The following is a 14,399-nucleotide window of genomic DNA, read 5'->3' as shown; positions in this document are numbered from 1 at the left end:
CTGCTGGTCCTCAGGTCTCCAACCTGTTTTCTATGTCCTCGTGACAACCGGATGATAGCAGCTGATAAACCCTAAGAGTTTTCCTTTTCTTGGATGTTCGCTTTTTACTGGAGGGCCCTCTAAGACCAAAAATCATTACAGAAGTTTAGGGCTGAGGGTGCATGTTTTCTGTACAGAAAGGGGCCAGGGTCACGCTGGATGCTGCTTCCGCAATCACTGCATTTGGTCACAGCACACTTCACCTACATCCAACAAACATCTCGAACCTTGTAGGCTCTCTCCCACAGGCTTCTCAATCTCCAGGGATCCGGCCTCACCAGCTGTCACCTTGACAGGCGGGAGGGCGGGGGCAGCAGGGGCAGCTCCCAGATCTGCTTTAATTGCTCCTACCTTCCTGCTCCTGCGGGGGAGCGCATGTCCCTCGGTCCCTGTGGTGCTGTGCAGCACTGTGAATCGCATTCCCTTCCCTCCACCGTCCAGATGGCCCTGGGATTATCAGTTAGCGAATCCTGAGCTTTCAAAGACATCCACGATGCCTTTGGTGCAGTTCACTTGGCTTGGAGCTGGGAGGGCAGTAGGCAGGGCAGGAAAGAGGGAAAATGGGAAAGTGTAGGAAAAATGGGGCGTGAGAGGTTGTATGTCCCAGGTCTCCGGTGAGACAAGGGGGACAGGCCGCCAAGTGAGAGTCCTTGGCTTTGCGCAGGAAAAAATTCAAGAGTGGGCCATGGTAAAGTGAAAGCAGATTTACTTAGGGAGATACACACTCTATAGACAGAGTATGGACTGTCTGAGAAGGTGAGAAGCTGCTCCAGGGCATAGCGTCCTCTCAGAAAGTGAGCGTGGTCCCGAAATACCAGGTTGTTAGTTTTTATGGGCTGGGTAATTTCATATGCTAATGAGTAGGAGGAATATTCTAACATCTTGGGTAAGGGGAGGGGGATTTCCAGGAATTGGGCCACCGCCCACTTTTCGACCTTATATGGTCAGCCTCGGAACTGTCATGGCGCTGGTGGGCGTGTTGTTCAGCTAATGTATTACAATGAGCGTATAATGAGGCTCAAGGTCTACAGGAAGTCGAATCTCCCGTCATCTTGGGCCTAGTAGGTTCTGACCAGTTTTGGTCGTATCCTGTTCTTCTCAGTTAATGGTTGTGCTCTGCCCGCTTCTTTCCTGTCTCAGAAGAGCAGAAAATGGTAAAAACCTGCTTCTGTGATTCCTCAGCTTCTCTGAAACCTGCTTGGCTTCCGCTGAAGCTCAGAAGAAAATTTCTCGGTGGAACTTTTCCCAGGGTGCGTTTCACTTGCCGCGAAAACGCTCCGTGGAGCGTGTGCATGTGCGTGTGTGTGTGTGAGCTGCTGGGAGGAGGTGTTGAGTTGTTTTCGGTTTTGTGAAAGCGACTTGGTTTCTCCGTGTGCTCCTTACAGCATGCGGCACCGTGAAGTTCACGTGAGCTCGCCGCGGCGTTGGTGCTTCGGAAACAGCGAGGGGATCACCGTCACGGGATTTTTGGACAGCAATTTAAATACATTCCTGCCAGGAGAAGCTTGGTTGAATTTCTCTTTTGCTGGTGGTGGTGGTAGTGGTGGAGTGCCCTGAAGCTCTTTTAGTTTGGTTTCAGTGTGACTTCCCTGATAAAGCCAGCTTCCTCCCAGGGCTGCTTGTGCCTCGGGGTTTTGGGGCCCAGGGAAGTTCCACCGACAGGCTGGTGTGTTGAGTCCTGGGCTGGGCATGTGACTCCAGCTAGGGTTTGGGACTGAGGGGAAGCAAGTCCTGAGCTTGTTGGGGTCAGTGATAGGTCCTTGAAAGCTGTGTGAGGGTCAGGATTTGGAGGAGAAGCGGGTTTGGGATTTGGAGGTGGACGTTCCTGCCCCAGGTGTCCCTCCTTGGTAGCCTCGCTCACCTGCTCTGGATTCCTACATGGTTCCTCTTCCACACAAAAGCGAATGCACATGTGGCAGATTGGTTTTAAAGACAGAGACCAGGGCTGAACTGACTGCAGGCTCTGTGATGGGACCTGGGCTTCTGTAGCTCTTTCCCCCGAGCCCCTGGATGGCTAGGCCTGTCCTCTGTGCCTGGGGTTACGTGCTGCTCAGTGACACCGAGGGGGCACAGGAAAGGGGGTGCCAGACTTCACGGTTTTGCTGACTTTCTCATTTTGACTAATTTAAATGTAAATAGCCACATGCATCTCGTGGCTGTCGTATTGGAGGGCTCAGCTGCCAAGCCTCCTCTTGGGGGGTGTTCAATGGACAGGAGGGATTTCACAGACAGAAGAGCGTGTGTGCGGGGCGTGCTAACTGTCAGATGAATCATGCCTTCAGGGTGAGCGTCATAACAGCCCAACAGAGAGAGTCTCCAGAAGGCTCCTGAAGGGTGACCTTGGTGCTGAGGTTTTCAAACACCCTGACATACAGCTGTGGTGTTTTTTTCCTTCCTCTGTGTGTGTGTGTGGAGGGCTTTTGGCTACCCTTACACCACCTGTCTTCTGCAGCCAGCTCTCCCACAGCCGCAAATCATACTGTTCCAGAACAGTCCTAGTTTACTGTCTTGTCTTAGAAAGAAGAGTTTGGGGGATGGGGGTGGGAATGGAGGGGAGAAAGGAAGTTTTCCTTTTCATTATACCCTCCGCTCTGGTTTGAAATTTCCAGTGTGTACCTGTGTAACTTTTATCTAAATAAATACATAAAATGATGATAGATCCCCTTGTCTCAAGCCTTCATGGCATTAATGTTGGCATGGAAAAGTGCTTGGGATATTTTGTTATGTGAAGAAAAGCAGGTCCCAAAACCATATGGCTCCTTATTGGAGGACACACATATACGCAGTGAGAGAAGTCTTGATGGATAGGGTCTAAGTTCTACTTTGGTTAGTGGGATTTTGGATGATTTTAAGTAATTTTTTTTATTGTATTTCCTGATGCTTCTTCAGTGAACATGCATCACTTGCGTTGTAAAAATAATAATGAGAACATAATTTACTACCACAGCAATCACAACAGAACTTTGTTCCTGGTTCAAGAAATAGGGTTAAATAACCAAATGAATACTTGAATGCTAAGTGTATATGGGCTATTTAGAAAACTTTAAATTAAAATTGAATAATAAGCATGGCATTTGGAAAGGAGACAAAAAAAAATATGCAACTCTCTCTTCGTAGTTACTTTGTGACAAATCTATGAACTGTGGATGTCTGGGAAACTATTCTTTTTGTAGTTAATCAACTGGATTTTTTTTTTTTTCCAATGCAAATAAGCTTTATTACAGCTGAGAATTCTTGATAAAAACTGACATCAGTTTTACATTAATTCTCACAAAGTTTCTATTGGTGGTTTATTCAATCCCTGTTATTACTGATGTACAAGTTTTTGTTATTTGGTGTACATAAATATCCAGAGGTTACCATTTACTTCAGATGTATACTTACTCTATGTAACATGACTCCTATTATTCTGTTAGGATTCCATTCCTTTTTTTTTTTTAATTGAAGTATAGTTGATTTACAATGTTGGGTTAGTTTCAGATGTACAGCAGGGTGATTCAGTTATACATATATATATATATTCTTTTTCAGATTCTTTTCCATTATAGGTTATTACAAGAAATTGAATATAGTTCCCTGTGCTGTACAGTAGAACCTTTTTGCTTATCAACTGGATTGGTTTTGATTTTGATTTGTTGCTGTCATTGGTTGAATTGTGTCCCCTCAAAATCTGTATGTCGAAGCCCTAAGCCCTAGTACCTCAGAATGTGAGTGCATGTGGAGATAGGGCTTTTAAAAAGGTAATTAAAGTAAAATGAGGTCGTATGGGTAGGCCCTAATTGAATATGACTGGTGTCCTTATAAGCAGAGGAGATTAGGACATAGACAGCACAGACAGAAGGATGACCACGTGAGGAAACAGCAAGAAGGTGGCCATCTGCCAGTCAAGGAGAGACACCTCAGAAGAAACGAATCCTGTTGATCTTGATCTTGGACTTTTAGCTTCCAGAATTGTGAGAAAATACATTTCTGTTATTTCAGCCACACAGTCTGTGATATTTCATGATGACAGCCCTAGGAAGCTAATATACTTGGGTTTTATGTGACTTGTTTTATTCAGGCCAAAGAGAAGTTGAAGAATAATTTTTACTGGACCCTTACTTGGGCCTGAAATCCGGCAGGAAAATCTCATCAATGTGGGAGTTTAGTCATTGACTACTTGAGGGCTGTTTCTCTTCAAACCTTTGGGGACAGCGACATCTAGTGGTCCTTTCTTTTAGATACCCCTTTCCGAGGTTCTCAGTCTGGCTGCACATAGGAATCACCTGAGGAGATTTTAGAAATCCCGATGTCCAGGTGGCACCACAAATTATACCAGAATCTCTGGGAGTGGGACCCAGGCAGCAGTATTTTGTAAAGCTTCCCACATTAATCCAAAGTGCAGCCAAGGTTGAGAACCAGAGCTTTCAGTGGGTTCCCCTGCTAAGTGGTGAGAACACAGTTCAATGAAAATAATTCTGGGTAGTAAAAATATGAACTCATATCATGATGTAATTTCTCACAATATGAAAATGTTTGTTAATTTATGTACTTATATATTGTTCCTCTGCCTCCAAAGAAGGTAAACTATAAAGGGATAGGGGGCACCATGGTCTGCTTCACTGTTGGGTCCCACGAGTCTGCAACAGTGCTGGGCAGAGTCTGGGCTCATAATAGCTCTTGTGCAATGAATGAACAAAAATATAGCCTGATCTCTGGCTGTGTTGATTGTAAATATGATACTCATGTGATGGAAAACAGCAGTCTCACTTCAGAGTTTAGAACATGTTACATTGGGTTCAGTTCAAAGTGACTCAGTGGAATATTATAGGAAGACATCTCTTGGTCTGTCATATAAAACATAGATTGATTTCTTGGAGTCTTTTCCACCTCTGATACTAAGAAAGGATTTTCTGAGGTTCAATTCCGTGGCGAGTTCTCAATGTCTACTAAGTGTTTTAGTTAAAAAAACTTTAAAAACTATTATCTTTTCCTCTGTGCCCCCCTCACATTGCCTTTAGGCTTAGAAGGTTCTCTGTTATTTCAAAATCAGTTAAATGTTTATTTAAAAGTTTTCTAGTTTTTAGATTGTTTCTTTTTTATTGGCTTAACATATCTGAAATTAATTTTTTGCATATGATTCATAGTGAATATATAAAGATTTTCTTAAATCCAAGAGCTAATCTTGCCCACATGACTTGTGAATACACCATCCCTTTTCCTGATTTGTGATGCTTCCTTTATCCTGAATTAGTCCTTTTATATACTAATGTGAAAGATGTTAGATTGAGGCTTTTCCTGGTAAAGTGAGTGGGAGATAAATCTGCATTGTCTTCAAAGGAAGTCCTTGGGAACCTGCTTCTTGACCATTGGATGTCCTTAAAAAACAGTCAGAAAGGAGAGAAAGAAAAGAACAAGACTGTGTGAAGAGATTTCTTTGGAGAGAACTGTTACTGTGTTCTGGGCCCCCAGCCTCCCTCTTTGGGGAGAGGTGGAGGTGCTTCCTTCTAACCCCCAGCTTGAGACACTGGGAGAACTTTGGAAAGTGCTTCCCATGGGGGAGACACAGAGGATCAGTGCCAACTCAAGGTAGAATGTGGACACCTACCTGGAAACCTAAGGGGCCAGGGGAGGCTATTTGTCCCCATACCCCAAGGTTGTATAGGGCATAGGATGTGTGAGTGTGTCTCAAGGACTAGATTGGGGGCTGGCTGGAAAGGAAAGAAGAGGTGGGCTTGTTGTGGTTTAAAACACATTCACAAAGTTTTTACTACTTCTCCCTCTGAGAGATGATGCTTAATTCCCCTCTGCTTGAGTGTGGGCTGGACTTAGTGACTTGCTTCTAATGAGTATAGAATATGGTGGAAGTAAAAGTGTGAGACCTTCAAGACTAGGTCATAAAAGGAGTTGTGGCTTCCTCCTTGCTCTCTCTCTAGGGTCACTGGCTCTGGGGGAAGCCAGCTGCCATGTTGTGAAGACGCTCAATCAGCCCTGTGGTTGGGCTGTCAGATAAAATACAGGATGCCCAGTTACATCTGAATTTCAGAGAAAAAATGAATGCTTTTTTAGTTTTAAGTATTTCCCAAATATTACAATGACTGCATACTTGATTTGGAGTTGAGACTTTATTTGGGATTTATAGTGACTAAGGATTGTCTTTGACCTATGAGTGGGCAAAAATACTGGTGACATTTTCCTCTGAGAAAGGGGGTGATACCTTTCTAAGTAAAACTTGAAGGGATGGTGGGAGACAACAATGATGTTGTTTTTATTGCTGTAATCCAGGCATCTTGCTTGTTCAATATACTGATTGCATTATGACTGATTTGAGGGTTTTCTTGATTGTTAGGGCTCTCTCTTAAAATGCTCCCGATTAAAATGCTGTGGCTTAATTAGGGCCTTTTTGTTGGTTGCAAATAACAGAACCCTCCTCAAACCAGCTTAAACAGAAAAGAGAATTTACTGTAAGGATACATAAGGTGGCTCTGCTAGTAGGCATTCAATATTTTGGTGCTTTCTCACACATTCAGTACCCTGGGATGTGGTAGGTCTTGGTACATACTTGATATATAAATAAATCAATGAGCAAATGAAAGACCCCACTCAGATATTTGAGCCAGCCAGAGGCAGTGTCTCTTTCTCCCAGGCAGGAATTGTATCAATACAGGTTTATTTTCACAACTCCATTCCTTTTCACCACTCGCCAGTAAAATGCTGCAGCAAAATCACCCATTATATATACAGTGGAATATTATTCAGCCTTAAAAAGGAGGAAATTCTGTCACATGCTACAACATAGATTATCGAGGACATTATGTTAAATGAAATAAGTCAGTTACAAAAAGACAAATACTGTATGATTCCACTTATGCGAGGTTATCTAAAGTAGTCAGCCTCTTAGAAACAGAAGGTAGAATGATGGTTACTAAGGGCTGTGGGAGGGGGAAAGAGGGAGATGCTGCTTAATGTGTATAGAGTTTCAGTTTTGCAAGGTGAAATGTTCCAGAGATGTGTTGCACAACAATGTGCATATATAGTGAACACTAATGTACTGCACACTTAAAAATGGCTAAGACGGTAATTTTATGTTCTGTATTTTTAACACAATAAAGAAAAAGGTAATTAGTGGGAATTAAAAAAAATTGTCCATGTGGGTTACACCTTCAGAGACTTAGCTGGATTTAGGAGGCAGGGCTCAGGTGGCTTCTCTCTTGCATTGTTTTGTGCTGATTTATGAGAATCTTACCTACTTGTCTCAGAAGGTAACCTTGTTATCAAATTCTGAGACTCCCCATCGGGTCCCCCATGCTGTCTGAACCTCCAGCCCAGCATGGCACTTGGCCGGCCCTGTCCTGCTTCTCCCAGGCTGACATGGAAGGAAGGTTAGATGCCCGGAGCCTGGGTCACAGCCTGGGATCCAGGGCTTTGGTCCTTAGGCAGCGGGCAGACCCTGAAACAGCAGGAACCAAGGTTCCACTTAGTGGTGGAAACGGTCGCGGTGGGTTTTCTGCATTCTTCTGCAGAGCCTCCTGCTTTTTAATGATGAGACTCCCGAGTTGTGTTCCTGTCCCTTTATACAGAGCTGTGTCACTCAGTGCCTTCTGTCAATGCCCACCTGAGCCACAGGCAAATGACTCTCTCCAGCTCTGCAAGGGGCCTTCACACCTAGTTTCTCGCCCCTCCTGCCTTCTCTGGCTCCCCTCTGAGTCTGCCTCTTCCCTGGGCCTGCCAGCCAGTTAGCACCTTTGCAGGACAGAAGGCAAGGTCTTAGGAGCCATGCTGGAGAACAGAGGAGGCTGATGCCCTCCCTGCCCTGTCTCCCTTCTCCTCTCCCCGCAGGATTCTCCCCTTTTCTGACAAACCCATCTCAGAGCTGGCTGTGCAACATCCAGGAAGAGTAACCACTCCCCCTTTCTCCTGCTCTCTGCTCCCTGCTTCCTGGGAGGACCCTGTGTTAGGTATGTTTGTTTTTCAGGCAGTGTTTAATGTCACATCCCCACACTTCCCTCCTGACTCTAATTTCATATTACTTTTATAACCAAGGGAAATTAGCCTTGAAGATGTGACTATAAGCTTGGGGGGAAAAAAAGAACTTAAAAAATCATGAGAGTAGGAAGTGTTCATTGTAAGAATAGTTAGGAAATAGGGATAAGGGAGAGGGAGAAAAATAAACACCAACCATAAAAATGTGCCACCCAGAGATATTCCAAGATCAGCCTGGTCTGCCAAGAACAAGAGCCTGAGAGGAAGCTGGAGCCAGGGACTGGGGACCGAAGCGGGGTAGGGACAGCCAAGAAAAGGATGCGTGTTGGCTCTGGCCACTGCTAAGGGCACCTGGGAGCTTGAGCCACTCCGACTGCTCGAGAGGCCTGGGGTGTAGGAAGTCCATACTGGGACGTTTGTCTGGGAGAAGGGAGGAGAGGCACTTATCCACTGGCTTTCATCTCCCGCTGTTGGGACATTTGCTCTGTGGGCAAATCACCTTGCCTGTACTTCTAGGTCATGCATGCATGAACACCGAGAGCATCAGTGCAAAAACAGAGAAGGAGGACCTTCTCCTGAGTTTGGTGCTGTAGAGACTGGTCTGAGTGGACTAAGAGACAGGTGAGGCCAAGAAAATCTGAAGTGGCACCAAGAAGCATCTGGTATACCTACCATTTCCTTTAGGTATCCAGCAGTTACTCTGAGCCAGGTGCAGTGCAAAGTGTTTTACACAGATTATCTAATTTCATCCTCCTGTAACCCTAGGAGGAAGTCCTGTTATTATCCTGACTGTAGAGGTTAGAAAGTTGAGGTTCAGAAAGGCTAAGTTTGCTCAGATGACCAGTTAAAAAGTGGCAGATCTAGGATCCAAGCCCAAGCTGTCTAAATCTGGTCCCACTCATTTTCCGCCTTTATAATCAGTGCATGCTGATCAGTTGGGCTTGCCTAGCATCTGATCTGGCTTCAGGTGGGTTGGATTGAGTGATTCTCTGTCTGTCTCTCTGTTTAGCCTTCTGTGCTGTCCACTGCATTTCAAGTCAGGCAACAACCCCCAAAGCCATGTGCTTTCCTGCCCATGTTCGGGGGACAGAGATAGAAGGGTTTCCACCTGGCATTCCAAGTTGTCCCCTGATTGGCCCAGCCCAGGTGGCCTGCTTACTCATGAACTGTGATGAGGGGAATGGGATGAGTCAAGGTTGGAGTGGGATCCACTTTCCCTAAATAACGAGCAGAGGAGCAACGGATCCTTGGTAATCTGGGCTTGGTTAGGAAGGGGAAGTGGGGGATGGATGCTGGGTAGGCAACCTTTGACCATTTGGACATCCTTTCCTCAGACTTTCAATTTTGAGCAGACCATGCATGAGTGGAAGGAACAGTTGGAAGGGTCATTGAAGAGGTGGTGTGCTGGCCCAAACTCCCTCCTGGGACTCCCTTGTTGAACGTCCTACCTTCTGACCTCCCCTAAGCCTGGTTCTCTGGTCTTCTGTCTAATCTAGAAACAATCCTCTTCTCCCTCCCTGATACTTATTCTTTTAATAAAATCCTCTTTGCCTCAGTTCATCGGATAAGGTTTTACTACTTTTCACCCAGAGCCCTGACTGAGTGATGTCAGGGCTCTGAGGACACCCAATAAATTCCACCCTACCTCCCCACCTGGGTCCAGAACAATCAGAAATATGGCCAAGAGTATAAACAGAGGCCAGAACGTCTTATTTATTGCAGATAAATGAAAAGTTGGAGATGTAATTTAGTGTGAGAGCCACATGGGGCTACAAACTGAACCCCAGAATTGGACAGATGTAGCCAACCAGGCACAGATGGCAGTGGGCTGGGTGAGACTCCTGGCTCAGCAGGCAGTGGAGACTGTGTGCTCTCTGCAGCCAGATGACTCCCAGGGGTAAGAAGGGAGAGCAAGCCAAGTAGACCTCTGTTATTCTTCTCAGACTTACGAACCAGATAAATCACTCCTCTTCCCTGGAGATGGAATGAATTAAAGGGAATGGAGAGAGACCAGGAGATTTTACTGATAGTCCCTCCTCAAGGAAACCTGCAGTGGAGAAGAGGTATTCTCTCCTAACAGAGATGTAGCATCTCCCGGTTATTTCTACCCATCCATCCATCCATCCATCCACCCACCTACCTATCCACCTGTTTACCCATCCACTCATCCATTCATCCATCTACCCATCTACCCGTCCACCCATCCACTCATCCATCCATCCACCTACCCATCTATCCATCCATCCATCCATCCACCCAGCCCTTCATTCATACACCATCCATCCATCCATCCATCCACCCCACCCCCATTCATCCATTTATCCATCCACTTCCTCATTCATCTACCCCCCCATCCACCCAGCTCCCATCCACCCACCTTCCATCCATCCATCTATCCACCCACTCCCTCATCCATCCACTCACCTGTTCATCTATCCACCCCCACCCACCCCCCTCCACCCACCCTCATCCACCCACCCTCCATCCATTGACCCATCCACTCCTCCATTCATCTATCCATCCATCCACCCGCCCCCTCATTCATCTATCTATCTAGCTCACAAAAATGGACTCATACTGTTTATCCTATTTGTACTTCCTTTCCTCCTCTAACAATATGTCACGAATATTACTCTATATCAATAGAGTAATTGTCACATTTCTTTAAGTAGCTACCTGGTATTCCATTGTTTGATTTATCATAATTTATTAAATAATTTCCAATTTTGAATATTTAGGCACTTTCCAAATTTTCACCATTAAAAATTATGTCCATGTCTTTGATTACATCCCTGATGTTTTCCTTAGAATATATTCATATATTATTAATTATTATATAATTATGAGATTATTAATTTTTGAAGTGATTATTGAGTCAAAAGAAATGCATATTTTAAGGGTTTTAATGTATTTCTTGAATTTCTTTGCAGAAACATTGTGTTAAATTATATTTTTACCAGTAACGTGAGAAAATCTCTGCCCATTTAAAAAAATCTTATTTGATGGGAAAAACTTATTGCTTTAATTTGCACTTCTTGATTAATAAAGTTGACTATTATTTATGTATTCATATATTTATCATTCATTTTCCTACTTTTATCTCTTTTACTTTTATGGTGCTGTTTCTTTAAAAAAATTTTTTTGTTTGGTTGTATTGGGTCTTCGTTGCTGCACGCCGGCTTACTCTAGTTGTGACGAGTGGGTGCTACTCTTCGTTGCAGTGCGCGGGCTCTAGGGTTCTCATTGCGGTGGCTTCTCTTGTTGTGGAACACAGGCTCTAGGCTCATGGGCTTCAGTAGTTGCAGCATGTGGGCTCAGTAGTTATGGCATGTGGGCTCTAGAGCGCAGGCTCAGTAGTTGTGGCTCACGGGCTTAGTTGCTCTGCGGCATGTGGGATCTTCCCAGACCAGGGCTCAAACCCATGTCCCCTGCACTGGCAGGCGGATTCTTAACCACTGCACCACCAGGGAAGTCCCTCTTTTTCTTATTGAGTAAACAGGTCTATGTATGTTAAGGACATTAACCTATTGCTTGTCAAATATGTTGCAAGTATATACAAGCATACACTTGTGGTGTATATTTGAATTTTATTTAATATCTTTGACCTTAAAATGAACTTGTATATGGCCTAGAAGTTTTCTCCTTTATAATTCTCATCTTTGATATTGTGTCTGTGGGGTCTATAGTTTTAAAATTAATTAATTATTTTTTTTATTTAAAAATTTTTTATTTTTTTTTTTTTGACCAAGCCACACAGCTTGTGGGACTTTAGTTCCCTGACCAGGGATTGAACCCAGGCCCTCGACAGTGAGAGTGCGGAGCCCTAGAGTCCTAACCACTGGAGCGAAGGGGAATTCCCTCTAGTTTTTTTAAAAGAGGATGTCAAATCTCTGTGAAGCTCTAAATATGGGGCAATATGATTTGTCTGAATACCTTGTACCTTTGCCCATCAAATAATTTCTCTTCCAGAGCTTTCATAAACATTTTTGTTTTCCTTTAGGAAAGCATCCTTGAAATCTACAAGTTAGCACTGTCAGTTAGCACTGACTATATAAACACTGTTTGCACAATTCTCCCTCTCAGTTCTCTATATTCCTGATTTAAAACTGATCATCAACTGAGGATGTAATAAGGAGTTTAAACATTAATTTTCCAATAAGGTATTAAGTCAAGCACCCTACACTCAGGCAGTTTATAAATTCATTCGTTTAACTGCATAAAGCAACAGATTCTCTGACCCCTGCTCAGGGGGAGAATTATGGGTTCAGATCCCAAGCTAGAAATTGCTGGGGCTATCATGAAGCTATTTTCTCCTTTTGCTAACAATTATCAGCACTTCCCACACAGAGATCAGTGGGAACCAGGCACTGGAAAGAGGACAGTGGACACTTCGCTGAGGCTAATATTTTCTCACAACTATTTCGATTAACTCCAGTGATCCTGTAAATTAGTTACTATATTGTCATTGAGGCCTTCGAACTGGATCCTATGAAATATCCTTGGGATTTTTTCACTGTTCTTTAGTTTCTATTATGTCTACAGTTTTCAAAGATGGTTATTGTAAAAGGATATCCTGTGGGGATGTCTCTGCCCTCCTCATTAAGTTCCAGAGATGCCACCAGACATGTCTTGGTGTACCTGAAGTCCCCAGGTTCCCCAAAGGCAGGGGGTTGGTTTCAAAAGAGGCCAGGGATGCGTTTTTTTCTTTTCTTTCGGGGGTTTCCAAATAGCCATCTCAGAAAGATCCTGTGGGTAGTCTACTTTTATATAAGCCTTCCTTGCAAGCTTCCTTGGAGGAAGTTCACATTTACTTTTATACTTACTTTTAAGGAAGTTGTTCTATTTCCAGGTCTTGACATAATGCACTTTACATCTTACATGTCAGAGCCCTCTGTGGCATTTCCAGGCTTGACTGGAAATCTGGACTTTTTCTCTTAATTGCTTAATAAACAGCACAGCTCCACTGACAAGTGCATCAGAGCCACAGAACTGAGGACTGGAAAGGGATCTTCAAGGTTATCTTGGGCAGCTCTTGGCGGAGGGGATGGAGTGAACACCTGTAAGGACCATGAGGCTCCAAGTCCAGGTAGAGGCTATAGTAAGACCTGGGGCTTGGGGAGGTGATGATATGTACAGTCTGCAATGTGTGTGTGTGTGTGTGTGTGTGTGTGTGTGTGTGTGTGTGTGTGTGTGTGTGTGTGTGTGTGTGTGTGTGTGTGGTGTGTGTGTGTTGGGTGAGTGGTACAGTGGTGGGTGTCTAGAGTATTCAGTGTATTAGGTTCCTATTGCTGCTGTAGCAAATGACCTCAAACTTAGCTTAGCACAACACAAATTTCTTCTCTTATGGTTTTGGAAGTCAGAAGTCCTAAAATCAAGCTTTTGACAGTTCTGGAGATCAGAAGTTTAAAATCAAGGTGTCAGCTGGGCTGTGTTCCTTCTGGAGGATCTAGGGAAGAAGCTGTTTCCTAGCCTTTTCATGCTTCTAGAAGCTTGAAATGAATTGGCATGAATTCAAGCATGAATTGGCTTGTAGCCTCCCTCCATCTTCAAAGCTGGCAGAATAGCAACTTCAAATCTCTCTGATTCTCTGACCTCTGCTTCTGTCATCACATCTTCTCTGACTCTGATACTCCTGCTTTCCTCTTATAAAGATCCTTGTGACTACAGTGAGCCCACCCGAATAATCCGGACCCTTAACTATCACATCTGCAAAGTCTCTTGCTATGTAAGGTTACATAAGCATAGGTTCTAACACAATTACAGGGATTAGGATGTGGTCATCTTTGGGGACCGTTATGCTGTCTTCCACATTCAGTGTGACAGATTTTCTCCACCTTTTGCTTTATTGCAAAGATCCTTGGAGAAATGAGGATGATGATGATGGTGATGATTTATAACACCTTCCATGAGATGGTGATATACCATTTATAAAACACTTGGCGACATTTCAATTTCACTGAATTTCAACTAAAGTGTAGTTGGAAGAGCACTAGGACTTTGAATCAAGAGCTCTGATTTCATCACTTGACATCCATATGACCTTCAGACAACTTATTTAAGTTGTCTCAGGATTGAGGCTCAGTATTCCCATCTGTAAATTGGGGGAATGTTGTGATCAGTGGGAAAAATTAGATAGAGTCTGGGAAAATTGAGAATCTTGGAGTGTCTTGTGGGAGAATTTCATTTGGGACAATGCTTTCCAACTCTTCACAGTCTAGGATGAATTTACAAACTTGTCCAGAAAGTTTTCGTTCTGTTTCTCACTCTCTATTTGTATTAGTTCCGACTGTCTGAAAAGCAGACACAAAGATGGGATTAGACATTCATGAGATTTATTGGAGAAAATGCTTGTGGGGGGGAAATGGGGAGGGGGTGGAGGCGGTTGGGAGAGCCATCAG

At 44.0% G+C, this 14,399-nt stretch overlaps 1 long non-coding RNA gene across 2 annotated transcripts in view; it reads left to right on the top strand.

Moving 5' to 3' along the window:
- The first annotated feature begins 1,104 nt into the window (after positions 1 to 1,104).
- Positions 1,105 to 14,399, top strand: part of LOC132376816 (uncharacterized) — a 215,366-nt gene continuing 202,071 nt past the window's right edge. For both annotated transcript variants that reach the window (XR_009506436.1, XR_009506435.1), the window contains exon 1: positions 1,105 to 1,289. This is a non-coding gene — a long non-coding RNA (uncharacterized LOC132376816). The remainder of the gene's footprint in view (positions 1,290 to 14,399) is intronic.

This window comes from Balaenoptera ricei, chromosome 13 (genome assembly GCF_028023285.1).
Source record: "Balaenoptera ricei isolate mBalRic1 chromosome 13, mBalRic1.hap2, whole genome shotgun sequence".
Classification (NCBI taxonomy): Eukaryota; Metazoa; Chordata; class Mammalia; order Artiodactyla; family Balaenopteridae; genus Balaenoptera; species Balaenoptera ricei.
Note: the sequence above shows the minus strand (reverse complement) of the source record. Positions and strands in the feature narration are given on the sequence as shown.